Source organism: Taudactylus pleione, unplaced genomic scaffold (genome assembly GCF_031769625.1).
Source record: "Taudactylus pleione unplaced genomic scaffold, aTauple2 ptg000170l, whole genome shotgun sequence".
NCBI lineage: Eukaryota > Metazoa > Chordata > Amphibia > Anura > Myobatrachidae > Taudactylus > Taudactylus pleione.
The window spans coordinates 9,723,660-9,750,263 of record NW_028284572.1 but is presented as its reverse complement, the minus strand read 5'-3'; the positions used below and the strand labels follow the sequence as shown (position 1 = coordinate 9,750,263).

At 41.2% G+C, this 26,604-nt stretch overlaps 1 protein-coding gene across 1 annotated transcript in view; it reads right to left on the bottom strand.

Annotated features, from left to right (window-relative positions):
• The window catches only part of DCHS2 (dachsous cadherin-related 2), a 321,829-nt gene that overhangs the window by 183,932 nt on the left and 111,293 nt on the right, over positions 1 to 26,604 (bottom strand). The gene's annotated exons all lie outside the window — the stretch shown is intronic.

Here is a 26,604-nt window from a genome sequence, read left to right as displayed (position 1 = left end):
TCGCACATGCGCACGACGGAGCTCCCTCCGTCATGCGCATGCGCAGTGGGGCAACATCGACCTGCTTGCGAACATTCTGCGCTCGCGAGCGGGTCTGAATGACCCCCTGTGTTTGTTATGCATGACAAATCCTTTCCATAAAGAATAATAACATGTAGAGCCACTCGTTAGTCTGAATCTAGCATACTTTAGAGTTAGGATCTCCCTTTGCTAATACTGAGCTAATTATCATTTCCATAACAACTAAATCATAGCATTTAATCCTAACAATAGGTACTCGGAAGATAGGCAGTACAATTACTGATGATGTAAAAGCATGGTCTGTGCTCTGCTACAAGTGCATTTCAGTAACATGTAGAGCTGAACATTCAGCAGTTTTGGGGCAAATCTTGCATTTATTTGCACTGTACATGCTCTAGAACTGTTTATAGTCTATTAGTTGAAATAAATGATTGCTTTATTTTAGACTTCAACATTTAACAGGAAATAACTAACATGTTTTTCAATTTTAGCTTTTTGTCCTATAGCAGCAACCTGTCACTGAGAACTGTGAGACCTGCTTTTATTGTGTGTGAATGCAGGGGGGTGTAAATATATTATTGCTATGTTATTTGCTAGTTTATTTTTTTTGCAGTTTGCTGGAAGAAACATTTTTTTCTTTTTTTCTGTAGTCCAGACTAAACCCCCCTTTACAAGCACCTGTGAAAAACTATTAGGTTGATCATGAGCAACCACTATTTTGTATATTTATAATCAAAGCTACAGAGGAAACTCAGTAAGACAAAACAAAACAGTGGGGATGATTCAGAGGTCGAAGCACTGTGCAAGCATCCCAAAGTTTACCTCCGGGAGATCCATGCAATTTCGGTGGGAATTCTGGGCAGTAACTAGGGTGGTAGACAGGTCACAGACACAGACAGGTCTAGAGACGCAGTTGCCCTGACACCGGCGGCCATGGTCACTTGGACATTCTGCGTCTGCCATAGGCAGGTGCCGGATCTGATAGTGAGGACGATGGTGTACCGATAGTGCGTCTTGCCTCAGCCAGTGGATGCCTCAATAGGACACCAATCGGCCTCACCACTTATCGTAAAGATGCAGTAGTGGCTGCAACTGCATCTACCTCTGAATCACCCCCCCCCCCCCCCCGGTGTATTTAATCTCCGTGTTTCATGTACGAAGATTTATTTTGAGGGGGTTTATTTGTTCTTTAATAAAACCTGCAAGAAAGCATATGCTCCAGGCGTTTAATAACTCACCACATCACAACACACAATGTAGTTGACAAGTTTTAATAAACAAATAAACAAAATAATGTAGATACAATTGTTTGTCTCATACACAAGAAATACAACAGTCTATATCCAGTCTTGTTCTTGTGTTCTGAGTTGCACAGTAGGCAATGTAGATTTGTTATAGAACCACATGTACATCAAGCTTTTGCACATATGGCAATTATAAGCTCTTGTTATCCTATCTGCGTTCCTGTTATTAGAATCCTTATCCTTTAAACACATTAGTTCTTAGGGGATCTTAAGCATCTGTGGGGTTGAAACAAATATTGCAAATAGCATAAAACTGTCAGAAAAAGATTAAGCAACAGGCACTTAAAGTCTGTTCTTCCCACCCAACTGCTAAAATGGCAAAAGGTTTAAAAGGGGAGTGTGAGGTAACGCAATGTCTTTTTACAATCTAAGGTATTATTTCATGATTAAAGGTTTGGAGGTTTTATACCAGCAGTGCTGCGTAGAAATTTGCAGTAGCTAAGGAATACAATTAAGTAGGTTTAATGTGGTAAAGTAGAAATACTAGCAAAGTATTAAAACAAACAAAACATATTTTTGGGGTTCTTTTTGTCTACTATATATGTAAATAAAAATATCTTTAATGGTTCCAATAAATGGTTGCATGTTACAACATACTTTCATACATATTAGTGGCATGTTGTGAGCTTTAGTCCTCTGTGGTATATGTGCTATAAGAGACCTGTGACCACTCACTGCTCCACTGCATGACATGGGGATAATATAAGACCATGGGGCAGGGAATATATATACATACTGACATAGAGATTATTAAGGTACTGTGGAGTTATAGCACCATACAGTGTGCTGGTATCATTGCCCTGGTATGGTGGCATGATACTATTATTCTAGCATGGGGCTGTAACAAAATAAAACTGAATTCATATAATTGATGTTGACTGGTATACCAGAATTAAAATGACTACTGGTAATTAATTTTTGTGTCCATTAGATAGTGGCTAACATCATGGTCGCTGAGAAGGTGGGAGGAGTACAAAGCACCCAACCCTGTGTAGGGTCCATGATCACACCCCTTCTACAACCTAGCCATGACCCCGTCACGTTTCCTCCTTCCTTCCCTCCAGCACCAGGGCCCACTCATCAGCACTGTCACACCTAGGGGGCAAGGGCGCTGGCTCTAGAAAATAGAGCATTTCCCAAAGTGTCCTAAGCACATTCTGGTCAGCTCTACAAGATGATGGGTGCCTGCCTGGAGCGTCCCTTGGATACTCCAGGCGGCTCTGCAGTTGTGCTAGCATTTGCAGGGTGACACCCCCTGGGCCCTGTGCATCCGCACGGGTTGCACACCCCTAGTTACGGTCTGCACCCTTACTTGTCATCATTGCTCACTGTGTGAACAACGTACTGTAGATTAGTACTACCAGTTCAGTGCGACAGCTGCAGTGTTTACATATTGTACTCATTCTGCAAAATGTATAGCAACTAGAGATGAGCGGTTCGGATTCTGTGGAATCCGAACCGCTCCGAACATTGGGGATCCGAGTCCACCCGAACCCTGTTCGGGTGTTCACCGCCTGACTCGGATCCCCGTTCGGGGCCGAACGGCGGCCGCCTGATGTCGGATTCTCACTAGAGAATCTGACATCAGGTCTCCTCGCGTGTAGGGCAGAGCGCAGTGATAGCGCTCTGCCCTACACAGACACAGACACACAGCCGCCAGCGGCAGCTGTGTGTTTGTTACAGCAGCCAATGAGAGTCACACAGACTCTCATTGGCTGCTGCACGGAGGGAGCCGGCTGGAGCTCACACATGAGCTCCGTCTTCCGGCTCCCTCCTCAGCATGTGACAGAGCGGACGGCGCGGGAGCGGGGAATCAGGTAAGTTTTATTTTTTTAATTTTTTTACTTGTCAAAGGTCCGGGGGTGCTACTGGGGGGGGGGTCTGCTACTGGGGGGGCTATACTACTTGGGGGGCCATACTACAGAGGGGCCTGCTACTGGGGGGGGCTATACTACTGGGGGGGTCTGCACTACTGGGGGGGGTCTGCTACTGGGGGGGGCAATACTACTGGGGGGGCCATACTACAGAGGGGCCTGCTACTGGGGGGGGCTATACTACTGGGGGGGGGTCTGCTACTGGGGGGGCCATACTACTGGGGGGGATCTGCACTATTGGGGGGCCATACTACAGAGGGGCCTGCTACTGGGGGGGGGCTATACTACTGGGGGGTCTGCACTACTGGGGGGGTCTGCTACTGGGCGGGGCTATACTACTGGGGGGGCCATACTACAGAGGGGCCTGCTACTGGGGGGGCTATACTACTGGGGGGGGTCTGCTACTGGGGGGGCCATACTACTGAGGGGTCTGCTACTGGGGGGGCCATACTACTGGGGGGGCTTACTACTACTGGGGGGGGGCTGCTACTGGGGCAGCCTACTACAGGGGGGGCCATACTACAGGGGGGGCCCATACTACAGGGGGGGCTACTACTGGGGCAGCCTACTACTGGGGGGGCCTGCTACTGGGGGAGCCATACTACTGGGGGGGCATACTACTGGGTGGCATGCTAATGGGGGGCATACTACTGGGGGGGCCTGCTAATGGGGGGCATACTACTGGGGGGGGCCTGCTAATGGGGGGCATACTACTGGGGGGCATTCTACTGGGGGCACTGCATAGTGGACCCTACTACTAAGGGGACTGCATAGGGGGCACCACTGCTGGGGGACATTGTGTAAGGGACACCGCTACTGTGGGCATTGTGTAAAAGGGTCACTACTGTGGGCATTGTGTAAAAGGGGCACTACTGTGTGTCGTAACATAAATAAGAGACACTACTTTATGGTGTAATGTGAATCAGGCCCTATGTGCGGTGTAATGCTAATAAGATTGTGCACTGTGACTCCTAGGGCCGTAGCCCACTTTGTAAACAAGTACTATGACTCTGCTGGCCGTACCCCACTGGGTGGGTGCCCTACTTTTCATTTCTGCCACTGCTGTGTGGCAATGTGTCATAGATGTGCTTTATACTGTGGTGTCTGTGTCGTTGTGCCGCTGCTTTGTCGCTTAGTAACCAGTCAGCTCACTGCAACCTTTGGCCAATAATGTTGAAAACAATATTATAAGCTGTGATATGGTCTAAATTGACTGGAAATTAATGTTATTGAGGTTAATAATACTCTAGGAAGAAAAAAAAGACCAATTTATGTGATTTTAGCTTTTTTTGTCAATTTTTGTAAAAAAATCCAAATCCAAATCCAAATCCAAAGCCAGTCACCGCAGTTTGGCAAATCCAAATCCAAATCCAAAGCCGGACGACGAATTAGAACCAAATCCAAATCCAAATCCGGCAAAAATGGTCCGGCGCACATCCCTAATAGCAACATTGGACAGTCATTTCTCCACACCCTCTTTTGATACAGTACATCTCTTAGTTTGTTCTACTAATATTCTTAAACATTGCAAAATAGAAGAGTGTGCTAAACATGTCTGATAAAAGTAGTCATGATCTAAAATGTAAGCAAAGGCAAGCAGCTGCTGTGCTGGTACTATCACAGTCATAGAAGATACCCATCAACCATGATGAGCTAAATATTGAGGAAAAAACTGATGGTAAAATTGAGCAAACATGTTCCATGTATAAAGCTAAATTACATATCAGTGTCATTAACTTTGAATAGCAACCCACATCAGAGCCGTAACTAGACTTTTTGGTGCCCTGGGCCAGAAAGAGCATTGGCAATTTTAAAATTGGGACATAAGACCCGCCTCCCAAATAAAGGTGTGGCCTCATGGGGAAGGGACATGACAAATCTGATTTGTCCCATATGATGATGACGGGTTGCCAATCCCTTTGTACCACTGTTATCCAGGTGTCACTGACAAATACAGTGTGAATCCAATGGCTGCAGTGATGATACACAATAATAAAGCAGTATAAGTCACCAGTTCTAGATGTAGCAGAGCACTGGTGATTTGCCCATCAGAACAGCAGTGCACAAGCCTGGAGTCGGTAGTGTAAAGCACCGACTGAAGGTATAGAAAGAGAGCGTGTAGTGTACAGTATATGCAGCAAATATCAGTGGTGGGGAGATCCGTGTATGGTACATTCAGCGGCAAAGGTACTCGCCGTGTGCTGGTAACACCTGGGTTGACCATTGGTGGCTGTGTTCCCGACTGCCATCACACATTGTGGGGCAGATAGCTGCATATGTAAGGTGTCTTGCTGCCATGTGAGAGGTGATAGGTTTGAGTCCTGGTTATGACAGTATTTTGAAATGTGTGTGTTAAATAAAAGAGGATGTGACTGAAGGTGTTTGGGGAGGTGGCCAGATGAAGCAGGAATCGACCAGGGAGGAGATAGGGGTGGCCAGAAGGTGCCAGAGATAAATGAAAAGGAAGCTACAAGTGAGAATGATTATAAACAGAAAATTGACAAGCCCGAGCAGAAATCCCCTGCCCTCCGATGCCATGTGCCGTGGCACATGTCACACCACCCTAGTTATGGCATTGACCCACATGCTTCATTATCACCAGCAGCACCTGAAAATGTGAAAGATACACAATGTCCTAATGTAAAGTTCCTGCTGAAACAAACTGAGAAGAACCAATTGCAGCAACATTTGGTCAAAAGCAAGAAATGTATTGGTGTTATTAGTGTAGATAGATCACACTTGTAAAAAAAAAAAAGCTAATAGCATTGGAAGCAGGTGCACCATTTCCCAATTTGGAAAGGGTAATGTAATGTTCTAATCTGAAGCTAATACTGATGATATTAATAAGGGAGCAGAGCAAGAAGGGGGCAGATGAATTTCACCTTTATAACAATCCAAAGCACACATCCAGGTCAACTAAGGAATGGTTTCAGAAAAGGAAGATCAAAGTATTGGAATGGCCCATTCGAGCGCAGAACACATTCCCAGTGGTACATTTACTAAAGTGAGAGTTTTTAGAATTGGAGATGTTGTCCATAGCAACCAATCAGATTGTAGCTATTATCTTCTAGAAGGTGCTAGTTAAATGTTAAGTAGAATCTGATTGGTGGCTATGGGCAACATCTCCACTTCTAAAATCTCTCACTTTAGTAAATAAGTAATAAGTGAGCTGTACACAGGAGATCCCTCACAATATCACGGATATTGAACTTTTGCAACCAGCATAGTGTAGGCTTTTTATTTTTACTTTGTTTTGTGACTGACTTTAAGCTTTACAGCACAAACCTCTGATATTGCAATAAGGAGTGTAGACTTTTTTTTATCCATTGTAGCAAATAAAACAAAATGTCTAAACCCATGCCCCCTCTTTCGTCCAGTCCCTCCTTCCATACCTCTTTTTTTATGCCAATCTCCACAGGGCATTCAATTTGGTTACTACATTATTTTTATCCAGCTTAAGACATCTACTACAATCTAGTATCTGGTATTTGCTTTGCCAGGAGATCATCGGTTTGAAAAATGAGGGTCACTTTTCTTTAGTAATGAGAATATTTTAAGTATATTTACAGAATATGACATCTATCTAGAGCTCTACATGGAACACTCTTTCCAAAATCTTAGTATGTTCTATAGAAATGAGAATGGAATGGGCAACAATTATTTTTGCCTCAAGTCGTTATTCTTTGTAGTTGACTTGCAGAGTGACTCAAAAGCTGTCCAAAATGACTTTAACCATATGGTGTTAATTGTATATGTGCCAGTAGGTTTAAGTACAATAAAAGCTTTATAGTTCAACAACCGGAAAGTAACTTGAACCACAGTATTACTAGCAACAGAGCTCTCATTAATAGTTACCACCCGCACTTACATTAATTCCACTGATCTGTTTTATGACACAGCCTTTTCAATGGCAAATTAAGCACGGTTTATAGAATTAAAAATAATAAAAACCCCACAGATGCTTATTCTGGAATAAAGATGTAGTTGAACTGATTTCTAAATGTGAAAATGACATTAGATCTAAAACTTTCTGTTAACATGTACTAAAAAAGTCTTTAATAACACAGCTGTGTTATAATTATAAAGCTTGAAAGAATATTATAATGTATGTGTTGCTGGTTTGTTTTCTACTACAGATGACCATATTTTTAGAACTGTTCCAAGTAATGGTAGCCTGATTCCACATTGGCTGCAAAATTTTGCACATTTCAGCACTGGAAATTGGCTGTAAGTGTTTCAAGTCTTACACCAACCCCATCACATAGCAGAACCAATTGACATTCGTCTTCCCAGCTATTTGTAAATTGTAAATCATTCCAAATTCAGTTCCAAATGGCAACACAAATGGCGAAACCAAAGCAGAACTCATAGACTATATCGCTGAAACTTCGTACCTTTGACTCTTCTGCAAACTTTGTTTTTGATTTTAGCCACTTTGTATAGCTACACTTTTGTTTACTTGAGCATAAATTTAGTAACTTGGCTGGTAAGCAGTTGGAATAAAGAAATGCTTAAAAGCTACAGGAATACATGCTTGTTTATTACATGCCTTGTTTAGTAAGCATGCTATTTGTGAAAGCAGACCATTTTTGCATTCAACTAAATTGGCAAAAACAAGATTGTTAATTCAGACCACATCAGAATTTCCTTACTCTTGACAGTCTAGTACTGAAGCAGCGATTGCGCATGGATTTTTTTTTTATATTAAGTATCTTTGAAGCATCCACTTGATTGTTCGTACATATCCACCAACAGATCATTATCCAATTTTCAATGCCTTTCTGGATGGCAAACAAACATTGCTGCCACTGGATCACAGCTCTCAGTATGAATATAAAGTGTCTCTCTGCTCGGTATATTATTTGCCATGTGACTGCAGTAGTGATGCATGCGCAGTACGCAACAAACGGCTGATTGTGTGCGTCTTAGGAACTGCTATCCTTGCTGAATCAGGCCCACTATCCACTAACAATGTAAAATGATCAGTTATTAGTTTGGAGTATATTCTGTAGAGTTGGCAACACTTCAAGTTCTACATGCTCATCCCAGCTACTGTATTTCCTTTAGACGCCCCAAACATGCACCCTGCCTAAAAATTCTTCAGGCAGAGCTGCACTTCCCGATGATGGCAGCCTTGTTCTCTCTGCATGACATGAGTCTGGGCTGAAACAGGGCACTCCGGAGCCTTGTTACACTCGCTAGTTACTACCCAATTCTGCCATCACTATAAGTTAGTTAGAAAGCTGAATTGTTCAGTTACTCCTTCACCCAAAATACAATGACAATCTAATTTAATCAGTTAAAGTGTAAACCAAATAAATCCCTGCAATTCTTAATGGAAACCAAACTTATCTGACACATTAATTATTTAAGAACACAAAGACAAAACATTATTAAATGGTATTTGTAGTAACAGTGTTTAATTAATAAAAATGGTGAGAGCAAAGTGACATACTGTACAGAAATATGAACGCACACTAGATTTTTTTAACTTAAAACAGGAATATAAACAGAAAGTTCAGGTATTTTCATGTAAGCTGCTGACTGGTGGATGGTTTGAAGGTAGACAGTTTCTCAGTAGCAGACTGCAGGGCCGTAACTAAGGTAGTGCAACCTGTGCTATGGCACAGGGCACTGCAGGGTAGGGGGCGCTGTTTGGGCCTGTCAACTTTCCTGTTCATTATCATTCTCACTTGTAGTTTCCTCTTCTTTTATCCCCAGCATCTCCTGTCCTCCCCTATCTCTTCCCTGGCCCTTCCTCATGAGGCTATGTCCTTATTCAGGTGCACTATCTCATGTCCCTATTTAAAAAATGAGGGGGGGCAGGGGGGAAAGAGCCAATACTCTTATCTGGCACAGGGCACCAAAAAGTCTAGTTACCGCTCTGGCAGTCTGACCCCCAAATCCTCACAATTTCTAACTAAACTTTAGTATTTTTTAAAGTAGTCTATCAAACGACTCTCTACTTTCCTTGCAACACCACTGAAAGAAGTGTATGTGTGTGTATAAGCTTTTCTATTTTATGAATGTTTTATGAATTTTTCTGCTGATCTTTAAGTCTAATTATAATCTTCAAGTATATAACAAACATATGATATTACATCCACTAAACAAATTATACATCCCAAACTCATGGAGAAGAAATATAAATATGCTAGATGGATTTGTAGCTAGATACACTATTCTATATGTTCCTTATGGATGCTTGTATCTATTGATGACACATGTAATGTAGCTAATTTAGCTGATTACAAATATGTACAGATGTTTTCTCATATAGGGATTATGTAAGAAATTATCTTTACATTTGTTTTATCTTCTTTTCCTAATTTCTGATTATGCCATGATTAATATTTTTATACTGTACAGTGATTATGATCTATTACCCACACAAACTTAGGTGAACATACAAACCCCACAATTCCAGCATTCAGAAGCGTAGCATTCACAGTGAATTGCTGTTTCCTTGTCTTATGAAAAAGCTGCATGTAGTTTTCTCTCAGCTGCAGTCTCCTGATATACTCATACTGTGAGTTTGTGACAAGGCAATTGTGTCCTTCATTGAGTATGTGTTACTAAAAGAAATAAACTTCTTAACACTGCATTTTTTAGCAGGAAAGCTGCTGCACTGAGAAAGCTAATATTACTGATTGGTAGTGCTTTCATGTCTGTTGCAATGCAGAACAGTTTTCTCCCCTTTGTGTTATAATGTTTGTGTGCGACCTGTCATACAGTAGTATAGCAGATAAAGTCAGTAGCTCAGTGGATAAATTACACTGCATCTAATAAGCTTGATAGAGGGTGTTATTTGAACGCCTTGTGACTTGGGGCTCTATTTACTACAATCCGCATATTGAATGCAGATTGTAGTGTGATATTAACGACTGAATTTGCATTGCGAATTCAGGCAATTTCACAAGGATTTACTACAAATCCCCTTGGGACAGAGCTTGCGAGAAAGCTCTGTCCCTGCGAATCCCATCTGCACACTAGTCACGGTATTTTTGGAAAATATACCGTGACAAAGTGCCCGCACATGCGCCGACCGGCCGCCGCTGCTACCCCCCGGCGCTATGCCCCGTCCCCCGCGAACACGGACCCCCGCAACCCCCCCTCCCTTAATTACACTTACCTGCATGATCCGGGCCTCCGGTGATATCCTCCATGCCTTTGGTCAGGGGATATCCCATACTGCACTGGGACCCGATCACCTAATGACCAGATGACCGGAGGGAGGACATCACCGGTCCCTGGAGTCAGGTAAGTTAATTTTTTTTTACTTTTTTTTTTGCAGTGAACCAGCTTGCGGTCTGTTTAGACCACACAGCTGATTACTGGGACCGACTGCCGGCTCTGCTCTCCGCGTTAGAGCAGAGTAGGAGTCCGGTAACCGGCGTTATTATAACAGGGTCTTCCCAGGTATTTTTTTCACAATTTATTTTTAGTAACTACCAGACAGATCACATTTCCCATTACAATTATGGGAAATGCGATCTGATTACTAAAAATAAGTGATACTTAGGGGTTGGAGTAGAATTTAACGAATTCTACTCCAATTGCCCTGTAATAACTATAAGTGATACTACAATTGTTGTGCACCTGTGATTTTTCTGAATTTGACACCAGAATGCATGTGCATGACTATGAATAGTGAGTGACACTGGCTACATGCATACAACACACTCCGACACACCCACAAAATGTTTCTCTTGCATGCATTTGCATTGTTGCTACCCAGAAACTCTCATTTAGCAGCCACAGAGACTGATATGTACCATGAATTGCCCGTATGTTTGCAAAGATGCATATGCAGAGTGAACGCATGTGTAATACGTGAAACATTGCTAGAAGCGCCCGTGGTCGGACCAACGTGCAACTTAGTGTCAGGCCCATGATGCATAATGCTTGATGTAACATAAGCACAGTAGGCCAGCTAGGAGCAGAAGGAATTGATGGCAGTATTTACCCCACAACTTTTTTATTTCTTGATAAAAAATATAATAATGAATAAATAACCTAATTATTATTATGTTTTAGTTATAAGGCATCACAGCGCCCGACAAGAGGGTACATCAAAAAATAAAATAACAGTAACAGAGCATTAGTAAAATAGACAACAGCTAAGCAAACCGTAAGTACGAACATTAGTATAACCCTATCCCCTAGATTGTAAGCTCCTAGCTTCTCCCTACTGTCTCACAGCCCTCTTCTGTAGCACTTCAAAGACAGCCTTCAGCTTCCCTGCTGTATTGTGTATGGAGCATTGTGTTGCTAATTGTTACTTGTGCTGTGTTTATATTTTGGTTACTGTAATGTAATGTTCTGTGCACCCTATACTGTAATTTACAGAACTGCGGACCACTTGTGGCGCCCTATTAATAAAATGTAATAATAATAATAATAATAATAATAATAATAATAATAATAATAATAATTAATAATATAACACCACAGACTGGGAAGGACAAGTCATAAATGACAAACATGAAACAGTACACACAACAAGGACATGAGTTGAGCAGAATAATAAATACATGGATTCAATTAACAGAACAAATCACATAACATACATATACAATTCAGCGCAAGACATGACAGGGACAAACAAGAACAACAGAGTTTACAGACAAGAGACATGGGTGTAATAGCTTGCGAGCTACGACCAGTCACAAGATTTCACCATCTAGCCACTTCATTCATCTTGTGATAACCAGGCAATGTTACCCCATGCTACGAAAAGTATACATTTTCCTTTTTATTAGGGAGAGGGGACTATGTGCCCTATCACCCCTGTAATGACAACTGCAACTGAGTGGGCACCCATATTTGAAAGTGGGGAGTCCCCATTTCCAAATAATGTGGCCCACTAGCAGCTATTGTTTGGTAATCACCTGTGATCACCTGACAATATTACCCTGCGTTTCAGAAAACAAACGTTTTCCATATATGGGCGGGAGGGCACTATGAGCCTTATTCGGAGAAGGACAGTAATGCGATGACAGCTGCAATTTTGTACGCAATGCAGCTGCGAAAATATGCTAATGGTAGCAAAGATTATCCGCGCATAGGGATGCCCGCTGCTGCCCTCTCATATGACGTTTTCCTGCGTAAATATCGGTAACATCGACGCACATCGAGCAGCCATCTTGCCATTGTGACAAGTCTGACCTGCTGCAGGCTCGGCAGCTCTCCTGACACACAGAGAGCTCTCATACTGCGTAGGAGATCACAAAGTGCTAATTTATGCATACCCATGTAACTGTGTTTAAATGGTCAGACATGTCTGCGTTTTCCTGACCTCCCCTTCTGTTACCACCCCAAATGCTGACAACCTGTCTCTCACTTTGCGCTGGATTCCTCTGTGCATCCATAATCGCAATGCGATCACTGCACAAACGCAGTGTGGCTTATGCGCATGCGCTATGGCATACGCTAGTACACTGCTGAACGCAGATTCCCGATGTTTGGGAATCTGCGCAGACGCAGGACCCATTCTGTGCATGTGCAGAATGGGTCCTGCTAACTCGCTCGCAGACTGGCAGCAGACTGTCAGTGATTGACAAACAGTGTGCTGCTGTTTGTGGGCGGGGAAGGGGTTGCAATGTCTTCCGTTTCCCGAAACGGACGCGTGTCGCCGCCGTTGCGTGGGAGGGAAAAAGTCAGGATATCCATCGGCTGACGGAGATTTCCTAACCTCTTACTCTGAACTGCGGCGGACGGCTACGGGACCCCATGGGTCACCGCAGCCGGCCAATGTTATGCAGATCATCCGATGCTGCGTTGGACAACGCAGCTCAGATAAGCAATGCACAGGAGGCGTGATGCCTGCTGCTGCATTACAATATCTGCAAGGATCACAATTGCAAAGCTGCCTGCGTGCATACATCATATATCTATAGCCTGCGTGCAGCTTTGCAATTACGATCCTTACAGAATTAGGCCCTATGTACGTAATCACTATTGTGTCCATCTCTGATCAGGCCCTATGCGCCCTATCACGCCCATTATTATACCTGTAAATGTAGGGTAACTCACATATGAGAGAGCGGAGTCCCTTCTGTCAAATCATTTGGCCCCTTTAGTAGCTACTGTCTGGTGATCACCTGTTTTCCATACACGGGGAAGGGCATATTGTGCCGCATCTCCCTCAGACATGGCCACACATACTTGGGGGCACCCTGTCTTGAAAGAGGGAGTCTCCTCTTTATTTCAAATGATGTGCCCCCTTAGTAGTGAATGTCTGGTGATCACCAGAAAACAAAAGAAACCATACACAAAAAATACAATTTTCCACAGATGGGGATCTTTATTTGATACAATCCCCCCATATTGTATCAAAAATAAAAAATGGTATCTCATTTAATGCAGTAGATTGTCTAGTTTATAATATATTCCTCCTACACATAGGAAGTGTGTGAATCAAAACAGTGAAAGTTCAGATTTTATTAGTTAAAACCTACATATAGAGTCCTGGTTTTAGTATTTTGAAAAGGCAGCTTATTGGCGAAATAAGAACCACAAAGTATATCTTTGTGCTGTTAATAAGACAAAAAATCATGTTTGCTTACAGTTCCCCTTGTTGAAAATTTTTGCCGATTTAGGTTACTTTTTTTATGAGTTAGAATGAGTGAGATTAATACTATATTCTGAAAATGCAAAGGCTTCTGAAAAAAAAAAATATATAATTTGTATGAGTACCGCATTAAGAAATCATTGAGAAATTAGAAAAAATTACTCCAGGACAAGGGTGAGAAACCAAGTTTTACAATATATATATATATATATATATATATATATATATATATGTACAGAGAGAGAGAGAGAGAACGGGGATGTGCGGCACTGTTGTACATAACAAAGAAACAGATGCAGGCGTTTGTTATGTACAAGAGTGCCGCACCTCCCGTTCTCTATATTTGATTTTTTTGTGAGGGCACCTTGTCGCATGTATTATGTGTGCATGGAGTGTCGGACCCTCTGTATGTCTATATATATAGAGAGAGAGAGAGAGAGAGAGAGAGAGAAGAGAGAGAGAGAGAGAGAGAGAGAGAGAGAGAGAGAGAGAGAGAGAGAGAGACAAAGGAGGACTTTAAAGCAAGAGTTGCCATCCTGGCAATAAAATTGGAGCGCATTGAAGAGATGTCATTAAAGGTAAAGAAAATAAATTTATTTGGGATAAGCAGGATTATCTCAACAACAAATTTAAGAATTGGAGTCTGTTCCAAGAACCACAAACTAAAACCATGTACCGGAGAAATAAAGAAAGAAGCTGGAAAGCAACACCACATCAGAAGATTAGATCATACCAACAAGAAGCTGACCCGTACTCTCCATTTACAAAAATGATCAGCACACATAACAGATTCCCCGCTCTACAGAGGATGGATTCCAACTGTGACACAAATTTTTTCCCCAGGGCACCAACCCACAAGAATGCAGAAAAGGACATTCTTCAATGAACATATCAGAGTAGCCTCTCCGCTCAAGAGAATATACCAACAAGTAGAGAAAGCGGGGCAATAGGAGGTAGAAATGACAAAATAAAACATCTTTAGCTATAGATCCCTTGTCTAGGGGGATATTCAATTTATCTCAACATACTCTTTCTCAACCAGGACTTGAAGTTTGCACCTACAGCTAAATCGAATACATGTGAAGCATTTATTAACCTAAATAAGTATATTTGTAAACTCACGCTGAAGAGACAATTTGCCAAATCTGGATTAAAAACAATAACTAAGTATTACCACTTAGAATCACAGGGTAACCATATCACTATATTCCATGATTTAGTGAAAAAATATACACATGTGCAGTGCTTAAAGTGGTCCTAGAGAAGTGGTGGAACGCAAAAGAAAGGCGCGCGGTCACACAATAGTATTCTTGATTCACTCCTGATTCACATTACACCACATAGTAGTGTCCTTTATTCATGTATGACACACAGTAGTGCCCCTTTTGCACAATGCCCATGGCAGTAGTGCCCCTACACATAATGCCCACAGGAGTAGTGCCCCTTATGCAATGCCCATTGTAGTGATGCCCCTAATGCAGTGTTCCCAGTAGTGGTAGTGCCCCTTATGCAGTGCCCCATATGCAGTGCCCCTAGTAGTGGTAGTGCCCCTTATGCAGTGCCCCCAGTAGTGGTAGTGCCCCTTATTCAGTGCCCAGAGTGGTAGTGCCCCTTATGCAGTGCCCACAGTGATAGTGCCCCATATTCAGTGCCCCCAATAGTGATGCCTCTTATGCAGTGCCTCTAGTAGTGGTAGTGCCCCTTATGCAGTGCCCACAGTGATAGTGCCCATTATTCAGTGCCCACGATAGTGGTGCCCCTTATGCAGTGCCCCCAGTAGTGGTGCTCCTTATGCAGTGACCCTAGTAGCGGTAGTACCCCTTATCCAGTGCCCACAGTGATAGTGCCCATTATTCAGTGCCCCCAATAGTGGTGCCCCTTATGCAGTGCCTCTAGTAGTGGTGCCCCTTATGCAGTGCCCTTAGTAGTTGTAGTGCCCCTTATGCAGTGCCCACAGTGGTAGTGTCCCTTATTCAGTGACCCCAGTAGTGGTGCCCCTTATTCAGTGCCCCCAGTAGTGGTGCCCCTTATGCAGTTCTCCCAGTAGTGGTGCCCCTTATTCTGTGCCCCCAGTAGTAGTGCCCCTTATGCAGAGTCCACAGTAGTGGTAGTGCCCCTTATGCAGTGCTCCCAGTAGTGGTGCCCCTTATTCAATGACCCCAGTAGTGGTGCCCATTATGCAGTGCCCCCTTAAGTAATGCCCCCTGTAGAAATATTGCCCTCTGTAGTAATGCCCCCTGTAGTAGTGCCCCCAATAGTAATGCCCCCTTAGTAGTGACCCCAATAGTAATGCCCCATGAGTATTGCCCCCAGTAGTAGTGCCCCCAAAAGTTATGCCTCCTATAGTGTAGCCGCTTACACAAAAAAAACCAATACTTACCTCAAGCCTCGCTCCTGCATCAGCTGCATCTGGTCTGCAGCTAGAGCTGTTGGGAGGGAGCCGAGCGCCCACTGGTAACAAAATTTCAGTGTGTACCCAGCAAATGGAGCCTCCCTGTGGCGCCGGGCTGCGGTTAGTGAGAGGAGGCGGAACTGGTTCTGTCTCCAAATAGAAGTGACGGAACATAGTTCCGCCCCATCCGGCCCACTTTAACCCCTGTACATATGTGAAAAAGAACTGGAACCCAATATTCAATGCAATATAAATAATAAGCAAAAGGAAGCTCTTAAGAACCTACAAAAGAACAATGATATAGTTATTAAGCAAGCTGATTATGGGTGGGTGGGGGTGGGTTAGTGATCATAAAATGCCCAGCTTCAAATAAGCAATTGGACTCTCCTATAGTATACCACTTTAAAACATGATCCCACTGAAAAATTTGTTGAATTTGTTGATGATATAAGATAGATCTTAGTACATAGTTTACACAGCAATACCATTAATAAGGATACATATTAATACTTGATGACATCTAACCCCATTATGCTCATTTTTTATTTTGCCAAAAATACACAAATCTTTAATAGATCCGCTGGGAAGGCCAATTATTGCAGGCATTGATTCCCTCACTTCACACCTTTCAGAATATGTATACTGTATATCTTTTTAAGTAAATATGTAAAAAAAACCTACCCACATATCTTAAAGATACTACCAGTGTACTCAATACTGTACTTGATCTGAAATGGGAAGAATCTTTCATATGGGCCATGATTGATGTGCAATACTTGTATACCTGCATAGAACATTCAAAAGGAATTGTGTCTTGTAAGATGTACCAAGATAGAGATCAAAATATCTCAGGAACACACAAGGAATATATCTGTGATTTATAGCTTTTATCCTGAGCTATCACTATTTTATCTGCAGATATGTGGCATGGCTATGGGGATGAGTTTTGCTCCCAGCTTTGCCAATCTATTCATGGGATGCTGGAAAGAAAAGTTCATTTATGATAATAATCCATTTAAAATACATAATAAAGTGTCAAAAAAGTACAGTCAGGTGCATAAATATTGGGAAATTGACAGAATTTTCATATTTTGGCCTCTATTCACCACCATAATGGCTTTGAAATGAAACAAACAAGATGCTTTATCTGCAGACTTTCAGATTTAATTTGAGGGTAATTACATCCAAATCAGGTGAACGGTGTAGGAATTACAACGGTTTTTATATGTGCCTCCCACTTTTTAAGGGGCCAAAAGTAATGGGACTATCAACTCAAAATCTATTTCATGGACAGGTGTGGGCTATTCCCTCGTTATTTCATTATCAATTAAGCAGGTAAAAGGTCTGGAGTTGATTCTAGGTGACATTTGCATTTGGAATCAGTTGCTGTCGACTCTCAATATGAGATCCAAAGAGCTGTCACTATCAGTGAAGCAAGCCATCATTAGGCTGAAAAATCAAAACAAACCCATCAGAGAGATAGCAAAAATATTAGGTGTGGCCAAATCAACTGTTTGGAACATTCTTATAAAGAAAGAACGCACCGGAGAGCTCAGCAACACCAAAAGACCCAGAAGACCACGGAAAACAACTGTGGTGTATGACAGAAGAATTATTTCCCTGGTGAAGAAAAACCCCCTCACAACAGTTGGCCAAATCAAGAACACTCTCCAGGAGGTAGGTGTATATGTGTCAAAGTCAACAATCAAGAGAAGACTTCACAAGAGTGAATATAGAGGGTTCACCACAAGATGTAAACCATTGGTGAGCCACAAAAACAGGAAGACCAGATTAGAGTTTGCCAAACAACATCTAAAAAATCCATTACAGCTCTGGAACAACATCCTATGGACAGATGAGACAAAGATCAACTTGTACCAGAGTGATGGGAAGAGAAGAGTATGGAGAAGGATAGGAACTGCTCATGATCCAAAACATACCACCTCATCAGTGAAGCATGGTGGTGGTAGTGTCATGGCGTGGGCATGTATGGCTGCCAATGGAACTGGTTCCCTTGTATTTATTGATGATGTGACTGCTGACAAAAGCAGCAGAATGAATTCTGAAGTGTTTTGGGCAATATTATATGCTCATATTCATCAAATGCTTCAGAACTCATTGGACTGCGCTTCACAGTGCAGATGGACAATGACCCGAAGCATACTGCAAAAGCAACCGAAGAGTTTTTTAAGGCTAAAAAGTGGAATGTTATGCAATGGCCATGTCAATCCCCTGACCTGAATCCGATTGAGCATGCATTTCACTTGATGAAGACAATACTGAAGGGAAAATGCCCCAAGAACAAGCAGGAACTGAAGACATTTGCAGTAGAGGCCTGGCTGAACATCACCAGGGATGAAACCCAGCGTCTGGTGATGTCTATGCATTCCAGAAGGATTTGCAACAAAGTATTAAAAAGTAAGTTAGATTTAGGATTGTTTAGTTTGTCTCATTACCTTTGGCCCCTTAAAAAGTGGGAGGCACATATAGAAACCGTTGTAATTCCTATACCGTTCACCTGATTTGGATGTAATTACCCTCAAATTAAATCTGAAAGTCTTCAGTTAAAGCACATCTTCTTTGTTTCATTTCAAAGCCATTGTGGTGGTGAATAGGGGCCAAAATATGAAAATTTTGTCAATATCCCAATATTTATGCACCTGATTGAATATAGACTATATTTCGATTATCTGGAATGGAGATAAAGACAGTTTTAATCTATTATTATATTACATCTCTGGTAAATTCACCTCCAATATCAACAAGATCTCTATTGAATTTGTGGACCTCATTCTAACAGAAGAAGGAGAAAAGGTTACAACAAAAAAATCATAAAAGAGGTATATTCTAACAGCAATCCCCATTGCAAAAGCAAGCAGCCATGTTAAAACTGGAAATAAACATTCAATACTCCCATTTCCATTGCGTCAAGCATAATTGCAGCGCAATGTATGTGAGGAACAACTTCAAATTTATGCTGCCAGATTCACAGAGAGAGAGAGTATCCGTAGGAAATGATTCAGGATGCTTTGGCGAAAACTGAACTTCTGATGAGATTGTATCGTCTAAAATATAATGAATGAGCCAGTGGAATAGTTCTTGTTCCATTCATCACAACTTATAGTGGACATGAGAATGTTATTAGGAAAACCTTTTGAAAACAATGGGAAATATTGATAATGGACCTGACTTTGAGGGAAATCATTCCAACCCAACCCCAAGTGGTTTTTTAAAAAGCCAGGAACCTCTAAGACATTTTAGCTCCAAGCTTTCTTAAAAATACATCTATAAAGCTTAACCATAGCTTACCTAAATGTCAGGGATGTTATAAGTGTTGCAGCTGCAATGTATACCGCTACTTCCATCCAAACAGAAAACAATTTTTTAACTTTAATAACTCCCAGCAATGTTATATTAAGCACTTTATGAACTACAATTCAGTGATTTCTATTTTGGAATGGACATGTAGTATAAAACACGTAGGGAAAACAAAGATAATTAAAGTTGAGCATTCAGGAACACATCCTCAACATCAAGAAAAAACTAGAAAGACACATTTCCAAGAACTTTATTCACCATCACTATTCTAATCTTTAAAGTAATTGAGCTCGTCACAGTGGGAGAAAGAGGTGCTGGATTTTTTATTGCAATAATGGTGCCTTATTAATTATACATATTTCATTGCACCAAGGCACTCTACAAATATATATTCATATGGCTTTATCCACTGAATTTATTATGCACTTCATTATATTGGTTATGAACTAATTTATTGATTAGTGTTCTCTTCTTTTGTTGGTATTTGAATGTTTCCCGATTGCCTAGCAAAACATGTCTAGGAACCAGGAATTCTCTGCAAGTTTAATATCTATATGTGGCTCACTGTGTTCCATCAAAATATACTACCAGCAGGAAGCCTATGCAGTCCATGTCATTCCAATAAAGTACAAAGGCAGAAGTGACGCCAGAGCTTCCTGATCAGCCCTTTGCGTCCGGTAGGGTATACTAATGGAAGAGATTTCAGCATTCCAATAGTACTCCACTACTAGAGTAAACAGGACATGATACTCCTCTACAATACTGCGATATTACGTATCGGGACATTGGATTGGCTGTTATTCCGCCAGTATATTGCCCATACTCTGGTGATTGTTGCGTGGATGTGACGTCCCTGGAAGTGATGTAGACGCATAAAACTTTTGATTACCATTGCTATAAATACCTGCAATATCCCACTCATGATGAAGTCTGAGCAATAGACAAAATGCGTTGGGGCAGTCTCTCTATATACCTCAATTCCTACATGTAAGCACATACATATTTTTTTTCTACATTTGCTACTTACCATTATTCCTGTATTTTATTTTTATGTTGCAATAAAAAAATTGCTTAACCCTGAATTTACATATGTGCATTGGATGTGGATACTTGAACATATTGTTCATCTTGAAGCCAAGGAGTATATTTTGCATATGGTTTAAGCAATGCACACTATGTTATATTTTTCTTATTTCATATTGGATCCATGTATAAGCTTTCTATGAATACTTTAAGAATCATCTTGAGAAACAAAAAACCAAGATAAGCACTATTATTGTTTATATCACAGTTTTGTTTTCTGTTTCACTATAAAGCACTATCAGGTGCTCTGCTTCCTCCTTCAGTTCTTTACTTAATCTACATCATACCACTACATATTATTTATTCACTTCATGTATTAATAGTGGATATTTTAGGCTATTTTTGAAACTTTTCACATTACACATTAGTTCATTTATATAATTATTTATATCTTGGGTAATACAAAGTATCTGGGCACCAAGTTTATCTTTCATTTCTACCATTATATATATAATATACTGTTGCCGTATTGAACACAAATTGCACAAACCAAGAAGATGTATTGAAACCTGAGAAACAAAACAGGCTGCTATAGCAATCCAGCATCAGCAATGTACCACCATCATGACTTCCATGTTGATCACTATGGTACCCATGCACATAGTATCAGGGCACATGTCACCGACAAATGGATGTCAGCAGAGGTGTATTAAGAGAGGAGGGGGCCCGTGTGCATTCCCTGTACGGGGCCCCCTCCTCTTTCCACGGCAGCAGACTGACTGCTGACCGCAGCAGTAGACTCTGAGCACTAGTCTGTGCCCAGAGTCTACTCCGCATGTGCAGGTCACCATTTTCCCGGCGATTTCTTCACTGCGCATACGCAAAACGCCAGGTAAGTGGCCGCAATGCCCATTTTCCAGCGTTTTGTGCAGGGCTGAGATACCCAATGCGGGACCTCGGAGAGGTAAGTATCAGAAAATATGGGTGCAGTATGTGATGTGGGCCCCCCTGGACCCGGAGGCACGTGTGCACTGCACACCCTGCACCCATTATAGATACCTCCCTGGATATCAGTAACAGTGAAGCTTCCTTCAGAAAGCAATAGAATAAGTAACTCAGAGCACATGCATTGACAAAATACATTTTATGGGTACAATAGGTCACTAATCATAAGGGAGAGTTATGGAGGATGTGATGGCGGCTACACAATCTGCTGTTTAGATTCATGAGTAGAAGTGCAAGAGTTGCCAATTTCTATGCACATTGGTTGAGACAGATGTGATAGATGAGGTTAAACAACAGATACCTGGAAACAGGCAAAATATAAGCAATCTTATGGAAGGAAGAGCTAAGAATACATAAGAAATGGCTATTAATGTAAGAATACGGCATATCTGTCTGACATGGACAAAGTTCATTTGGCTTGTGTCTTAAATACGTGTATGATTTGTAATTAGCCAGAGTCCCTTTGGTCACAATGACACAGGAGGAAGGCTTGGCTGTTTGCCTGTGCAACAGACGCACAACAAAAGGGTTTCATTATGATTATGAAACAAACAAAGGTCTTATTGGCTGCATTTGAGCCTCACAGATGGCAATCAGAGCCTGTGACATTTCACAAAAAACAGAATGTTTTCATGAGCTGAAATCACAGACATTTTGGACTGGTCCAATTAATTAGCTTTTTCTATTTAACAATAGTATCTTAAGTGTGTTATGTTTACATAATTTATCAAGTCACTTTGGTCTGCACATTTTCAAGGACTATTTTTTCCTACAGGTATTCACGTAGCAGGAGAATTTGGTAAAATTCCAGAACTACTTTGCAAAATATTCATGGTTTGCTGCCGGAATTTGGTCCTAAGTATCCCCAGTCCTACTCCACCCACACCACGCCAGACTGGCCAGTTGGAGATTCTGGCAAATGCATGTTTCCCCTTGCCCTCATGGGATTATTTGCCAAAATTTACTATAAATGTGTGCCACGCCTCCTTCTGCCAATACAGAAATGGGGAAGTGTACTGTACTGCAGAATTGCTTCCTCCACTATCCAAAGCTCCATAATCAGTCACCAAAGAGGAGTGTCACCACTATTAACATCTTTATCCATCACTAGTTTGGAGGATATACACCCTGTTATTTCACTTTTTGCCCATCTCTTGAGTATTGGAACAATGATACTGAACACCCAGATGTAAAGATGACAAAAAGTTGCTAAGCAACCACTAAGGACAACAGTGTTAAGATTGCACACTGCCTATCTTTGTCATTTATATGGTGAGTGTCTATATTCCACCATACACCTACACCACTGTACAACAGTATACACTATGATCTGGTTTTATTTACTTTCCATTTCATAACCACATTGCTGAGCATTTTATTGGTGTGTATATTACTTATACACACCAATAAGATAGAGAACGCACCAGGACAAACTCCCTATCTATGGGGATATTTTAAGACAAGTGAAGAGATATATGCTGGTGTAGTCTTTATTTTGGCCTTGTATGTTAGAAGAACAATTTTATACTGGAATTTGTAAAATACTGACAATCACTTTAAGGACTGAGAGTTAATAGTACACAGCAGAACTGGTAACAAAACTAGTAACAAATAGATGTATGTGATGGAAACACTTTCGATTAGTAAATTAAATGGTGTGCTACCTAAAAGCTCATTGACTGATTTGGTCAACTTTACAATTTTATCTCTCTCCAAGGCTTGATACATCTCCCAACAGGGTGGGATGCATCAAGAATCTCATTATGCATGTAATGCATTCTGCCACTGACCGCAAGCATAGCAGCATTAGTAACGTCGTTTGCTTGTACAATTGTGGCTAAAATCGCAAAGGACAGCTCTCCAGATAAGAGCTGCCTTTCACAATATAAGGACTTCCAGGTTTATGACCTGGGAGTCCGTCTGAGCATACACGCCCATTGGTCAGCACATGAGCCAGCTGTGGGAGAACCTGGGAGCGATCCTATTGTATCCCTCTTAGGGAAAGCTCTGAAAAAGAAGCCCATAGGCTTCTATTTGGCAATGTCATATATAGATGGTGTTGCCTATCGGCCACACTCCGGAAAGTTTTGCTTTCTGGAGCTTGGTGCATATGCAGACAAACCTCCGAAAACTGCATTTTTGGAGATGTGACCGCATTATTGGTGTTGATGCATCCCGCCCCCAGGGATTGAAATATTGAGACCATCTTAATGGAATAGTGGCTGGGTAAGTTGTACAGTGGTGTGGTAATGTGAAATATGTGAACAAAAATAGTTGGATAAAGGTGAAAGAGACATTCTGATTAAAATGGCGTGTACCGTGGTCCAGAAATGTGCCATCATGAGGAATAATTTATTACATTAATGGAGATTTTGATTATTATAGAAAAATGCTACAGGTCCCCCTATATGGTCATGCATAGGTACTTTATATAAATATATAATAGCTGTGTAAGCTAAATTTGGCCGTAAATGTGGGTCTGTTGCCCTGTCTACCGTGTACAGAGTTTGCAGTTTCTAACAGTATATGAGAGACCACCGTACACTGAAGCTAGTAGAAAACAAAGTAGTAGAGTATGTGCTTTCAGGTTTGTGGATCTAAGCGTAGCCCTGATAATAAAGAGCAGGGGGCCAACAAGCCACTAGGCCTAATGAAAGTGCTAGAAAGAGGGTAAGAAGGTACTTTGTCAATAGTATCCAGGAGAGTGGTCCCCTTGTTATTGGAAGCTAGACCCAGGTTAGTTGAGAGAGAGAGAGAGAGAGAGAGAGAGAGAGAGAGAGAGAGAGAGAGAGAGAGAGAGAGAGAGAGATAAGCATATGGTACAATGGTACAACTTGTTTGTGCACTGTATGCTGGAATATATGCCTATAAGAGGTTGTAATTACTATAATATAATAATTGTGTTTACACGTTCTGCCTGCAGTCTTTTCATCATCATCATCATCTTCATCACCCGGACCCTGGGACATGTCTCGGACTCATCTCAGTTTTTGATACTGTAGCACTCTCCTAAATGTTTGTCGTGTTCTAGTTATTCACATATCAATGGATATATACTATATATTCTAAAACAAAATGAATGGTAATTTCTACAATGGAATAAGAACATGTTTTTTTTCCAGTGTAATGTGTCATTGATCAGAACCACAACCGTGTCAACTACTTTAACATGGATTTTAATTGACTTTTGAATTGAACAATCATATATGACAGCTGCATAGAAATTATTCTTGATGGAGACTGCACAAACACGCAAAGCCTGGTATAAATAAGATAATTAGCATGCTTCTGAAACTCTCACAAAACAAATAAAATATGTTTACATTTGTTCAACATCTGTGCCAGACTGATTGAGCAACAATTATAAAAAAAAACCCTCTCTTATAAAAAAATAACCAACAAAAACACTCAAACACTGAAACCCTAACTAACTCACCACATGGAACAAGAAGGACCACACCGACTTCCATCAACTATCCAAAAAGTTAAAACAAAACCTTCCTTAATAATTAATATCCTGTCTACATCATTCATTTAAATAACAGTTTTAAAGCATTTAAATTGCAACAGATTAATATATTTTTTCAGAAAAGCAGCACTATTTTTTCCACTCCTGAAACAAATTGTGCACATGAAAGTAGATGTATCTAAAGAATGTGTGTAAAACTGACTATGCTAAAATAAACAATGAGTGTGTGCTTTAATTGTAAAACAGTACAACAGATTGCTCATTTATTGCAACTCTGTTCCATCGTTTAGAGCAAGTTGATAAATGTATATTCCCAGCTGCCCAAATTAAACTTTTCACTTGGCTGTAAATCGATGAGCAGGAATTTATACCAGCTGCCAGAAAGGTTTATTTTATGTAATTAATTTAAATTTCAAATGTATTGATACAATTTATATCTTGTTTAACAAAAACAGTATTGTGATTTTATTGCATTTCTTAAAGTATAATGTGTCTTTTTAATATACCTTTTATTTCTGCATTTAAACTACATTTGAGATTGGATTGGAAAATAATAATATGATTTTTTTGATTATTCCTCTTAGTGATCTGCGCTGTCTCCCTTCTGTTTACATTCCGGTCCCTGCTGGAGTTGTGTCACTGGCGCAACTTCCGTACTGGATCCAAAGTGTGCTGGTTGCTGCCTATCCAAGTTATACAGCAGAGGTACTACAAATACCATTATGTCACCACCACTCACCACTAAAGGGCCACTGCCACCACTGCATGTGTATTCAGGTGTGGGCTACTTCAAGATGCACACTACCTGCATTAACCCGATAAGCTCCTGGCTAGATCTGTCTGTACCCGTTAACCTGTGTTAACCCTGTAATAAACCAATAAGCTGGGTTAAGGTATCTGCTGTGGGGACTGACCTTCATCACACACAGCTGACACATATCAACACCATAGGTTCTGCCAATAGGCACAGACGCCAGGGTGTAAAGAATAACAACAGAAGAAAACAGCTGCAGCAACACTGAATAAAATAATCTGGGTGAGTCATTTAATCATATAATTGGTAAAAATGTACAGAGCAGGGGCTAGTATGGGTTTTGCCTTGTTAACAGGCTAAAGCTGGCCACACACTAGACCAACTTTCATCCAACCAGCCAAATAGTTGATTGGTTGGAATGAAAATCTGGTAATGTATGGGAGTAAATGATGATCAGCAATTTGCTCCTAAATGCCAGAAAACAGATGAAAATGGTTGTTAGACAAGTTTGTTAAATGTTTGATCAAAACAATTTGTTCAAAGAACAGTTTAGTCCATTTTCCGGCGTTTGGGAGCAAATTGCTGATTGTCATTTGCCTTCATCCCTTCCCAGGTTTTCATTCCAACCAATCAACTAGTTGGATGGTTGGATGTAAGTTGTAAATTCTCTATGTATTGTAAATGCAGTTAAAGTGTGAAATGTTGTGGAAGGTCACCAGTGATCCTGTAGAAAACCCCAACCCAGATGATGCAGAAAAATCTATGGGGACCATAGGCCTAGCTGTAGAGCAGCATGTGTATTCTATCATTCACAGGAAGGTGACAGCAAACAAAATGTGGATGCATTCGCATGACATCTTATGAAGACAAG